The sequence below is a fragment of the Coffea eugenioides genome, chromosome 1 (genome assembly GCF_003713205.1).
Source record: "Coffea eugenioides isolate CCC68of chromosome 1, Ceug_1.0, whole genome shotgun sequence".
Classification (NCBI taxonomy): Eukaryota; Viridiplantae; Streptophyta; class Magnoliopsida; order Gentianales; family Rubiaceae; genus Coffea; species Coffea eugenioides.
In genome coordinates, this window is record NC_040035.1 from 8,329,407 (window position 1) to 8,341,130 (window position 11,724).

Genomic DNA, 11,724 nt, shown 5'->3' on the forward strand with positions numbered 1-11,724 from the left:
GATGTCAATATGTAATTGTTTAAAAATTTTAACAAAATTTTCAAACTCTTTGTCACTCTTGCCCTTTTTCAATTGTTGTGCAAATAGAATTGGAAGTATAGGTGCATTTTGCTCATGAAATGGTTTTTCACATAACCTATTCTTCTTTCTTGTTCTTATCTATCTCACCTTCTTTCTTATCTTTCATTTTCTCCTCTTTGTTACTCTCATTTTCTTCCTTTCCTTCATTAATTAGAAAACTGTCAAGCTGTCTACCATTGCGAAGAGTAATTGCCTTACAGTGTTCTCTAGGGTTCACTTTAGTTTTATTATGTAAATTTCCATGGCTCCTATTATTGATTGAATTAGCAATTTGACCGGTTGGATCTCTACATATTTATAGATTGCGGTAAATTGGTCAATTCTTCTCTCAATTCTTTCAAATCTCTCCTTGGTGGAATTAGCCAATCTTTCAATGGCTAGGTCCATGCAGGTTTTGACTCAACGGATGCTTGTTTAGATTGAAAACCCAATGAATTTAATTGTCTTTATTGTGCTCCTTGATTCTTCCATCCAAAATTACGATAATTTCACCATATACTAGTTGCTTTTCTATGACTATCTCTGTCATTTGTCCATTAATAATATTTAGAAACCATCTCCTCAATCAATTGTTAGGCGTCTTCCATAGATTTGTCCACTAAAACTCCTCTTGTAGCAGTATCTATATTGAGTTTAGTAAGATAAGTTAAATCATTATAGAAGTTGAACAATAATCCCATTAGAAAATTCATGATGTGGACATTTACTCTATAGCTTCTTAAATCGCTCCCAAACTTCATATAGTGATTCACCTTTCTATTGATGAAAACCAGTTATTTCCGTTCACATTTTTGCAGTTTTAACAAGCAAAATATATTTGTTCAAGAGTGCTTATGACAAATCAATCCAAGTGGTAAAAGTGTAAGGAGCATGTTAGTATAGCCATACCTTAACTTTGTCATACAGAGAAAATGGAAACAATCTAAGTTTAATAGCATCATCACTTAAATCATTGAACATAATTGTATCACATATCTTCATAAAATTGGCTAAGTGTGCATTAGGGTCCTCCATTAAATTGCCACTAAATTACTCTTGTTAAATAATTTGAATCAAGGCAGGCTTGATTTCAAATTATTTAAATTAACTACTAGTCTTGCAATGTTAGTTTGCATGATACCCCGAATTTTAGGACAATATTTTTCCCTCGTTCTTTTAAAATTTCGATTTCTTTCTTTTGTCTTGTTTTAACACATTGTTTTTTTTATTTGGACACTTTAAATTTAAATCAAAACCCTAGTTTTACTTGTGACTAAAAGGTTGTTATGTAATTGAGTTTATGTATGACAATACATATTGTATTATAGGTAATTATAGTGATTGGGTGATTAGTGGAGTAATTGAGGTGTAATTAGGTTTTTGGAATATATCAAGTGTAGACACCAAATTTTGGTACGATTTATTTATTTATGTTCATGCTAGTTTATCTTAGTTATTCTTTTTATTTTCTTTAGTCGTTTACTTGTTTTATTTTTTTTATTATTTTTAGTCTTTTTAATGTAGAATTTCTAAAAAGAAAAGAAAATATGTTTTAGTTGTTTTAAAATTCAATTTTTGTCTTGGAAAAAGAAAAAAAGGAAAGGGAAGAAAATTGTTCACAAAATATGTTTATTTCTTTTTAAATTCAATCTTTTGACTTTATTTATTTTTTGGTTAGGTTATTTCGAAAACAAAAGAAAAGAAAAAATGAAAATGAAAAATGGAAATTTGTTTTTTTTTGTTGTTTTTAGTTTATTTTTATCTAATGTTAATTAAGTTGTTTTCATCATTAATTATTATTGTTTTATTATTATCATTTTTGTTGTTTAATTAACTAATTAATTAATTAAATAAATAAAAAAAAAAAACCGCAACTTCCTTTCTGCTCTGCACAAACCACAAACCGCAACTTCCTTTCTGCTCTGCACAAATAACTCCTGGGACAGCAGCTTCAGCACCGCACAATGCAGCCAATCAAAATTCAATACCAACTCAACACTCAACCGACCTCGACATTCAAACATCCTCAAAATCACGGCACCATTCCTCTATTTTTTTTCTGCACCGCAAACCACGGCATTTTTCATTTTCATCGTGAAGCATCCAAGAGCAAGGGAGGGAACGCGAGCTGCAATCTTCTTTTCGTTTTGTTCTGACCGTAAGTTGGAGGAAAGGCAAAGAGAAACCATGAGCAAAACTCCACACATTCTGCACCTCCATTTGCACCCGGCTTCACGACTGCAACCTCAACCAAACTGCACTTCACCTCCCAGTCGCAACTCATCAAATCAGAATCACCAACTGCACTTGGCCGTGAGCTGTGAGTGATCAGCTTCTTTGGAAATAACGACGAGAGAGAGAGAGGTGAGGACTTAGTTTATCTTCCAGCCTCACTTCAAGACCAATCGAGAGAGGGAGAGAGAGAACCGAGGGTCAAACTTCCTCCAATCCAGCCGCAAGTTTGAGCCAGGGAGAGGGAGAGTTGCGGACTGCAATTCTGGACAGCCGAGAGTGGAGGATTGTTGCAGCTATTAGTCGTGTGTATTAAGCTCCAAGCTGAGGTAATTTCTAAACTTGAACTAATTGATTATGGGTAGATGAAGCTGTTTAGAGGCATGCATGTGAGAGTTGTACGTTTAGATGAAGAATTGAGTTACCAGAAATGGGTTTCAAAAGAATTGGAAATGCCGTGAGTTTGAACTAGAAATTTCAGCTTTAACTTGTTACTTTGTGATGATCTGAGCTTAGTTGTGTGTTTAGCTAACTAAATGCTGGATGATTAGGCCCTGCATGAGATGATTTAGCTGTGTGTAAACCAGAAATTTGAATGAAACCAAAAATCTGCTGCATGCATGTCATCCGTAAATAGTTGAGCAAATTCTGGAATTTTGGATGAATGTTGTTGGTGACCGACCCTGCTTTGGACTAGAATTGATAGTAACTTCATTTATTAGTCAGGCATGATAGCTTTGAGTACATAATTCAGTGATTTGGCCAAAATTGTTGACACATAGCTGCTGGAAATGTTTCAATTTATCCGAGGGAGGGAGAAAGAATTTTTCCAGTTTAGACGTGAGCTTTCATAATTGTTCCCTTGCTGCACTTTCATTTAGCCGTGAGTTATCATTTTGTTTCCTTCGCTGCATTTTTCATAAACCCATAAGCTTGATGAGCTTTATATGTGCGAGGTTCATGTGAAGGGAGTTGCGACATAGCAACAGAAATTTTCGTCGTAGATGGTTTTCTTTCTTTTGCTGCAGTTCATCTTCATAATTTGCTGTTTTCCTAGCTTTTCGCAACAATACATAAGCTGGTTTGCTCATTTCTTTTCGCTAGCTGAATTAGGTGTAGAAAGGGGTGGTGTTTGATTGGTTTTGAAGTTGTATGCTCGGCTCTAAACATTGTGAACCCATTTTTAAACATTGCTGGATTTTTGATGAGATTAGAGATGTTGAATCTTCTTGGCATAAAATTTCCTAGCACTTGCATGTTTGTTCCTGATATGTTTTGGTTTGTTTGGGGAATCAAGTTGGGAGTTATGTTGTTTGACTCAAAGTGGGGATGTTGCTAGATAAAATTTGTCCAAGCTTGGCGTTAGTTTTGCCAAAATCTGTTCGGGAAAAAAATGAAAATGCACCAATCTTTGAGTGGGTTTTTGTAACAAAAGTGCAGCAGCTTTTTGGTTTTGTAAACTTGCAAGAAATTACTTTGATTAAGTATTGTTTAAGCATGCTTTAATTAGAGTTAGTTTAACGCTTTGTTAGCTAAAGATTCATAGATGAATTTGTGGATAAGTTAGCTTAGCCTACCAAGATTTTCTTGTTGCTGCCGAAACTTCCTTGTTGTTTTGCCGAAAGTTTCTTGTTTGTTGCAGAAAATTTTGTTCCTCACGTATGCATGCATGTCAATATTTCTGAATTTAGCACTTTGTCCCCCCAAGTCCCTTCTCATTTTACTAGGGCCCAAGTAATTGGAACATTTAATCAACTTGATCCTTCTAAGTTTCTTTTTGTTCCACAAGAGCCCAAGCATGTTCTAGTATCTTGTAATTAAGTCCTAAAATCATTGCAACTTCAATCATTGTTTGACTTTTCCTTTATTTTTAAGATCTTTGAAGTGCTTAAACGATTTATTTGGACTTGAATGTTTGAGTAATGCTTGTTTTGGGTCTTTAGTAGATGCTATATTTGGAAATTGAACGGGTTATTCCGTTTTCTTGGTCTTTAAGCATTTTTTGAGCTCATTCAAGTTGCAATTAGGTGGTTTTTGATGTTTTTGCTTATACTTTACTTTTAAATTGATGCCTTGACCCCTTTATTGTTTTGAAGCCATTTTCCTTCATTTGCTTACCATTAGGGGAAGGTATAACTTTCTTTTATCCTCTTTACTTCTCTCTTACGTGCTCCTACGTGTTACGTGAATATGCATGTCTACTTTGCTTTCTTAATTCCTTGCATTTATTTCATTTACTTTTACTTTTATTTAAATTATTCATTATGGGGTATGTGTACACCTCTTGGCTTGTAATAGATAGGGCATAGCAAGTAATTTGGTCCATTTTCCCTTTCCCTTTTGTTTTAATTAGCAAATGTAATGGTTGCATGCCTATGTGTTATATGTTAAACGCTTTATTAGGATTTTGCATCTAGTCAAGCATGCTAAGTGTTATGTGCTACGTGTTTATAAGTGAATCGCATGTCTACTCGCTTTTTGTAGTATAGATGAATGGAATGGATGAATGTACGTCACCACACTAGTCCAACGCTAGTTGTGGCTTTTTTATCGTTTCCACTAGTCCAACGCTGGTCGGAATTCATAGAATGGGCTAGTCCAATGCTAGACCCAATAGGTTCTTTTTTTCTTTCCTTTTTCATTAAGTGCATGATCACCACATATCATGCATTTCCTTAGTTTACCATTTGGCATGTTCCTCAAACCCCTTCCCCTTCACTTTAGGACTTGCATCTCATGCTAGTTAGGGTTCATTTGCTTGAAAATCCCCTTCCGATAAGGGAAACGAGCGAGTGTGGCTACTCGATAGCCTTAGCACGCTAGTTTCGCCTTCTAATCAAAGGGAAAATCGAAGTCGAAAAGTTAGAAGTCAACCCCCGTACCCGACTTGTTGCATTCCCCTAGGGTCATACTTTCATTTTTATCACTTCCATACTCTTTTAATCACATTTTTCTTACATTTCTCAATCCATATTTTTCACTACATCTTTATCATTTATTTACTTTACTTCACAAATGAAATTCAAGTTTCACTTATATATGTACTATTCTATTTTCATTCATTTGCACACACAAGCACTTTGATTTTCATACAAATTCACACATGCACTTTCTTTACACATTCGCACACAAACACTTTGTTTTTTTACATTATTTCATACATGAATCTTTTCATACACTTGCACACTTGCACTTGAGTCACCATTTGCATCAATCGACCTCTATGAGGTTTCCCTTTATTGGCCGCCACAATTCATGTGGTTTGGGACCAAAAACCTCACGAGAGACATCATAGAATTTAGGATTGCATTTCTCATTCATTAGTCTTTGTCCAAATTGCAAATACATACTTTGGGTAGGAAAAATTAGGAAAATAAGGGTTAAATCACGCAACTAGCCTTGGCTAGGTCGAAGGGGTGCCTTGGATTTTTATCCTTGCCTTCCCCTTCGTCAAATGTGACTCCCGAACCTTTTTCTTTGTTTGCGTGGACTAGGAGTCGTTCAAAAGGGTTTTTTTATTTTTTTTCCTTTAAAAATTCACTTTTTGGGTGACTTGGTACACCCTAACTCTATACCAAGTGGCGACTCCATTTTTCATATAAAAAACCCTTTTTGAACTATTTTTCTTGGGTCAAATCGTCGCATTTTCAAAAGTCCCATTTAGACCCATTTTTGTTTTTATCAACAAAATTCATTTTTCCCAAATCAATAAAATTCAACAAAAACAAATTATTTTATTTTTTCCAAAAAAAAAGTGGGGCGCGACAGTTGGCGACTCCACTGGGGAATTCCTAAGTGGGTCCAAGCATTTGATTTAGCCATTCTTTTCCTTTTTTCTACCCTTTTTATGTATAGCATTTGGATATTAGGATTGCATTTTCCCTTTCTAGGACTTTTTGCCACGTACGCGCATATCAAACTACTCCCTCACTCACGTATGTATGATTGGATGATTGGATGATTGGATGTATGATTGTACTTGCTTTATCTCGCGCTTTGCATTTGCATTTTGGGGGGGGGTGTGTCACCCTTAGAGCCACGCGTTGGTTCTCGATCCCTCCCCTCCAAAACGTATACTATCATACGCGCATACGCTTTATTATTCATCCCTCTTTATTTTCTTTTTAGTGGCTTGTCACGCCACTCCACCCTATTAGGATTAGGAGACCCACTTGGACGTGTGATCGTGACACGACGTGTGCGTAGCACGATCCAATGGGTCACTCAATCTTCCGCTTTAAACTTTGGGTTGATAGCCTTTAGTTTTTAGTCGAAGGTTGAGGGTTTTTTATAGATTCACTCAAACATGCAGCCGTAACACGACGTGTGCGTAGCGGTGTTTGGGGAATCGCTCGAGCCACCGACAAAGGGCCTTGGGATTGATGACCCTTGGCCACGAGTCTGAAGGCTTGGGGACCTGAGCTTATCGAGTCTAGATGCATTAGTGAACCCCAACCGCATGCATCCATATAGTTCACCTAGGGTAGAGTCTGCCTTGCCCTAGTAGGGACACCATTCACGAGGGGAGGGATCCCACCCTTTTCCTTATTTACTTTTCCTACTTTTTATATCATTTAATTGTCCAACGTGTTATGTGATTATGTGTTGAACTAACTTTCCTTGTCTCTTGCCTTTGCATTCACAAACGTTAGGAAATAAGAGGTCGGGCATGACCTTCTTTTAGGACATACCCTTATAGATAGGCTATTGCATGTTTAAAAATTGTGGTATATTTCGTTCATAAATTAATAATGCCATACCATTTTAGACCTACCCTGGCAGATAAAGGGTTCCTTAGGTCATGTCTCATTTCAAATTGCATATCTTACTGCTTTTAATAAACTGGCATCACGCATCCACCCTAGGAAGGGAATGCCATTTAGGGGATCCCGTCTTTAGGAATAAGCTACCATATGTCTCGGATACTTAATCCAAGGAGACTTGCACGTTTACATTTTTTGTATCATCCAAAAGGGTAGTGCACAAGGTAAGGTAGGATCCGATCATTTTCATAGAGCGATCTTTGGAATATGAGCGTCTAATAATCACCTTTTGGCCACTTTATCAAAATTGGTAAAAATCCCTTGCGTAAAGGACATTAATTTGAAGAAACCCAAATAATTCTTCACTATTGAGACGATAAATCAATGGAGGCCAAATCTTGATTTTAGGAGGCTCATAGACTAAGGCATTGTAATGATTTCTTGAAACTACCCAATGGGTAGAGAACTCAATCGATTTTTGAACAAATCATCCATTTTATCCAATCCATTCTTGTCAATTCATTCAATTTTAGTTCAATCTAATCATTTTTGAATAAATTCATTTCATCCAATTCATTTGACCAATTTACCCTTTTTAGGGTCATCCGGTCAATTTTTGAATAAATCAATTCATTTGACCAATTTACCCTTTTCAGGGTCATCCGGTCGATTTTTGAATAAATCATCAATTCATTTGACCAATTTACCCTTTTAGGGATTTGGCCGATTTTTAAAATAAATCATTAACTCCATTTCATCTCTTTGGCCAATTTACCCATTTTTAGGGCGAAATCAAGTTGATTTTGAAGAGATCATCAATTTCATTCAATTCAGTTGACCAAGTCTATCTATTCGATCAATTTTGAATAAATCGTCAATGTTATCCAGCTTACCTATTTTTAGGTAAATCGGTCGATTTTGAATAAATCACCAATTTTATCCATTTGACTCGCTTTTTCCCCTTTAGGGTTCATTGAATAAATTAATCGAGACATGGCAATCCCTTTCACAAATCATTTTATGTGTAGATCAAAGCAAGCAATCCGTTCCGACTTCGTCCTCATGTTTTAGGGCAAATGTCTCTTCTCACTCCAAGTGGCCAAATTTTTCAAATCATTCCTCACACGATCAGTCGATCGGATCCATCAGGTATTGTATAGTGCCTGCTCTGGAGGACTGCATTTTCATGCTAGGCCTACCCTTGGCACAAAAGGGTTCCCCCATAGGACATGCATCCGAATTTTCTGAATATCTACTAACTCTTGTTTTTTCTTTTCTTTTTCTTTGTTTTTATTGGAATAACTAAGCGAGGGTTAAATCTAAAGGCAATCTTTCAAAAATTCTCAGGTAATATTTAAATATAGCTTCTCGTCGAAGCCCCATCATAACGCGATCCCGTAGTCAAGCCCAGAGGAGTCGTGTAAACATGAGTTCACAACCGGAACAGTCAGATAGGTCTGCTACTACCGCTCAACCCGAGACTGCAAGTTTGGGGATTCAGTTGACTGAGATGCTTACCAAGTTTGGAGAGATGGCGTCTGAGATGGCCGCCCAAAGGAAGTTGAATGATGAGCTAATTAGCAGCGGAGTTCAACCCGAACCTGTACCCGCCAGACAGCCTGAGCAAGAGCCGTTTGTCCTACCTTCGGCCCATGCCACTGTTACTCCATCATTTCCTATTGCACCCGAAGAAACTTTCACCTATCCCACCACAAATTTGCCATACACTTACCCTCCTCATCCTTCATTTTTTCTTACTCACACGCGAGGTTCACCACCCCAAATCACTTCAAATATACCACCTGAGCCACATACCTTTTATCACACTGCTGCCGAGCCTTTCTTGCCAGATCATACTGTTCAAACCAAGGCAGAAATGAGGGAATCTTTTGCTCCCGTTGATATAAAGCTGCTCAAACGCCTTGATCATTTTGATGAGTTTATGAGGAAGAGTCAGGGGTTGAACAAGCAAGGAGTCCTGGATTACGATGAGCTTTGCCTTTTTCCCAATGTGAAATTGCCTGAAGGGTTCAAAACCCCTAAATTTAACAAGTATGATGGGACGGGTAATCCCAAGACACACCTCCGACTATTTGCTAACAAGTTGGGAAAGCCTGTAGACGACGAGAACCTGCCTCTAAGGTTGTTCCCGGAAAGTCTGGAGGGGGATGCCCTCGACTGGTACTCAAATTTGAAGCCCGAAGAAGTAAAAACCTGGATTGACTTGTCCAATGCTTTTGTAAAGCAATACGAGTATAACTGCGAGCTGGCTCCGACACGAACCACGTTGGAAGGAACAAAAAGAAAACCCTCCGAGGATCACAAGACTTATGCCAAGAGGTGGAGGAAAATAGCTGCCAAAGTCGAGCCACCGATGACTGAGGACGAAATCATACGCACTTTCATTAAAGCACATGATCCCCCGTATTTTGAAGAAATTTTCCGCATGACTGGATGCTCGTTCGCCGCCATTGTCAATAAACTTGAGGAGTACGATGACTTCGTGAAAGCTGGGAAGATTGTTAATGTCTCTGCCCTCAAATCCCAGTTGGATGCTTTGCAAGAACAGGGGACTAGTGAGAAGAACCCGCAATTTAAAAAGAAAGAGGGGGAAACTGCCTTCACCTGGAATCAAAACCCTGTCCCAAGATCCAGACCTCGACAATACCCTACCTACTCAAACCCTTACCCCTACTACTCAAATCCTCATCCTGTTTACCACACCAATATCACTCATCCTCGACCTCGCCCAAATTATGCCAACCCGCCTACAACCCCTTTCCAAATATCTCAACCAAGCTTTCAACAAGCTCGTCCTCGGCCTCCTTACCACCAAAGATTTCCCCCACCAAATAGACCCACCTACAACTATCCCCGACCCACTGAAACCTACAATCAAAGCCGTACCCGAACCTTCACCAACCTAGGCAGGCCTTTGGACCAATTGTATGAGCAATTGAAGGTTGCCAACAAAATAGGCGTGATTCCCCCTCCAACTTACCTTCATGGCATGCCTGCTGGGTACAATCCACATGCTATTTGTGCCTATCATTCGGGAGTACCTGGCCACTCAACCGCCGATTGCAGGGCACTTAAGCACAAAGTCCAAGACATGATCGAGGCAGGAGAAATAGTGCTAAGGAAAAGAGGTGAACAAGGGCCGATCATAAGTACAAATCCTTTTCCTGAACACCAGGACACCTTCGAGGCATCCACCTCCAACGACGAAATTTGAAAATCCTGAAGGAGCTTTGCACAATTTGGATGGCCGAGTATCTTCCCTCTCGAAGGGAATTTCGGTAAATCTAGGGGTTGTTATTTACTAAAGTTCACAAAAACCATTTCTTGCATATGTGAATAGCTTCATGAAAACATCTTTCGCAATTAAGTTTTTGTCTTGTTTTCGCTTTGATTAGTTTTTCCATTAAATGCACAATTTGTTTATTTGATTATTGTCCTGAATTTTAATTCTTTTAAATGGCCAAAGATGAAATTATTTGACCCTTTGAATATCACTGTTCTGGATTCCGATAATACCATTCATCTAAAAATCCCTTCATTAAGAAATCCCTTCATTGATTCGTTGAAAAATCCCTTCTTTGAGAAGGCCAGAAATCCCTTCGTTGAAAAATCCCTTCTTTGAGAAGGCCAGAAATCCCTTCGTTGAAAAATCCCTTCTTTGAGAAGGCCAAAAATCCCTTCATTAAAAATCCTTCATTGAAAAATCCCTTCATTAAGAAAGCTCTTTATTGAAAATCCTTTCATTAAGAAAGCCTTTTATCAAGAAATCCCCCCTCTTCCAAGTTCTAAGCTGATTGGTTAAAGCAGCGTCACCGACGATTGATTTTGATGGATGAAAAGCAGTTGAATATCGTATGGCCTGTGTTCATAACAAAAAGGTCCGCCACCGGTCCTTTAGAGAAGAAGGACAAAGAGTTAAAGCGAGATTTGCCAATGCAAGATGAAATCAAAGACGAATTTGGCCTAAACTGGTAAGGCCATTTGTCATTCAAAAAGGTGCTACCGAGTGGAGTACTTATCCTTGAAGAGATGGACGGACAAACAGTCTCTCAACCTATCAACTCAGACATGTGTAAGAAGTTTTATTTTTGATTATGCAAATTTCTTTTGGAAATCATGCAAGGGACGAGGCAAAGGTCAGGCCATCTTCCTTTCCAATCAAAACATTTCATCCCTAGTCATCCCTTTTGAGCTATCAGAACAATAATTTTCGTTTGGCAGCCCCTGAGAATTGCAAACCCCACACTGGGGCAAATTCATTTTGAAACGAGATTATCAGAGAGGGAAAAGGAAAAATCCCCATACTGGGGCAAATTCATTTTGAAAAAAAAAGGAAAAAGGAAAAAGAGGAAAAGAGAAAAGAAAGAACCCCACACTGGGGCAAATTTAGTTTTTGAAGGAAAATGCAAAAAGTGAGGAAAATGCAATGAAGAAAATGCAAAGAAAGAGAAAATCCAATCAAACTGGGGCAAATTTCCTCGGTTTCGTTCAAAATTAGAGATAATTTCAAAATGATGCAATCTCAGGTTATTTCACACCTTTCATCAAACCTGCTTTCAAGCCTCAACTTTTCTTGAAAAACACCCCACCTGACCTCATTACAAAAGCCCAAAAGTCCTGACTTTCGTCACTTGCTGTATTTCTATTA

General features: G+C 38.0%; 1 non-coding gene across 1 annotated transcript; it reads left to right on the forward strand.

Annotated features, from left to right (window-relative positions):
* The first annotated feature begins 766 nt into the window (after nt 1–766).
* On the forward strand, nt 767–873 carry LOC113752557. The gene has a single exon (XR_003464875.1). It is a non-coding gene; the product is annotated as a small nucleolar RNA R71 (small nucleolar RNA).
* The last annotated feature ends 10,851 nt before the right edge of the window (nt 874–11,724 follow it).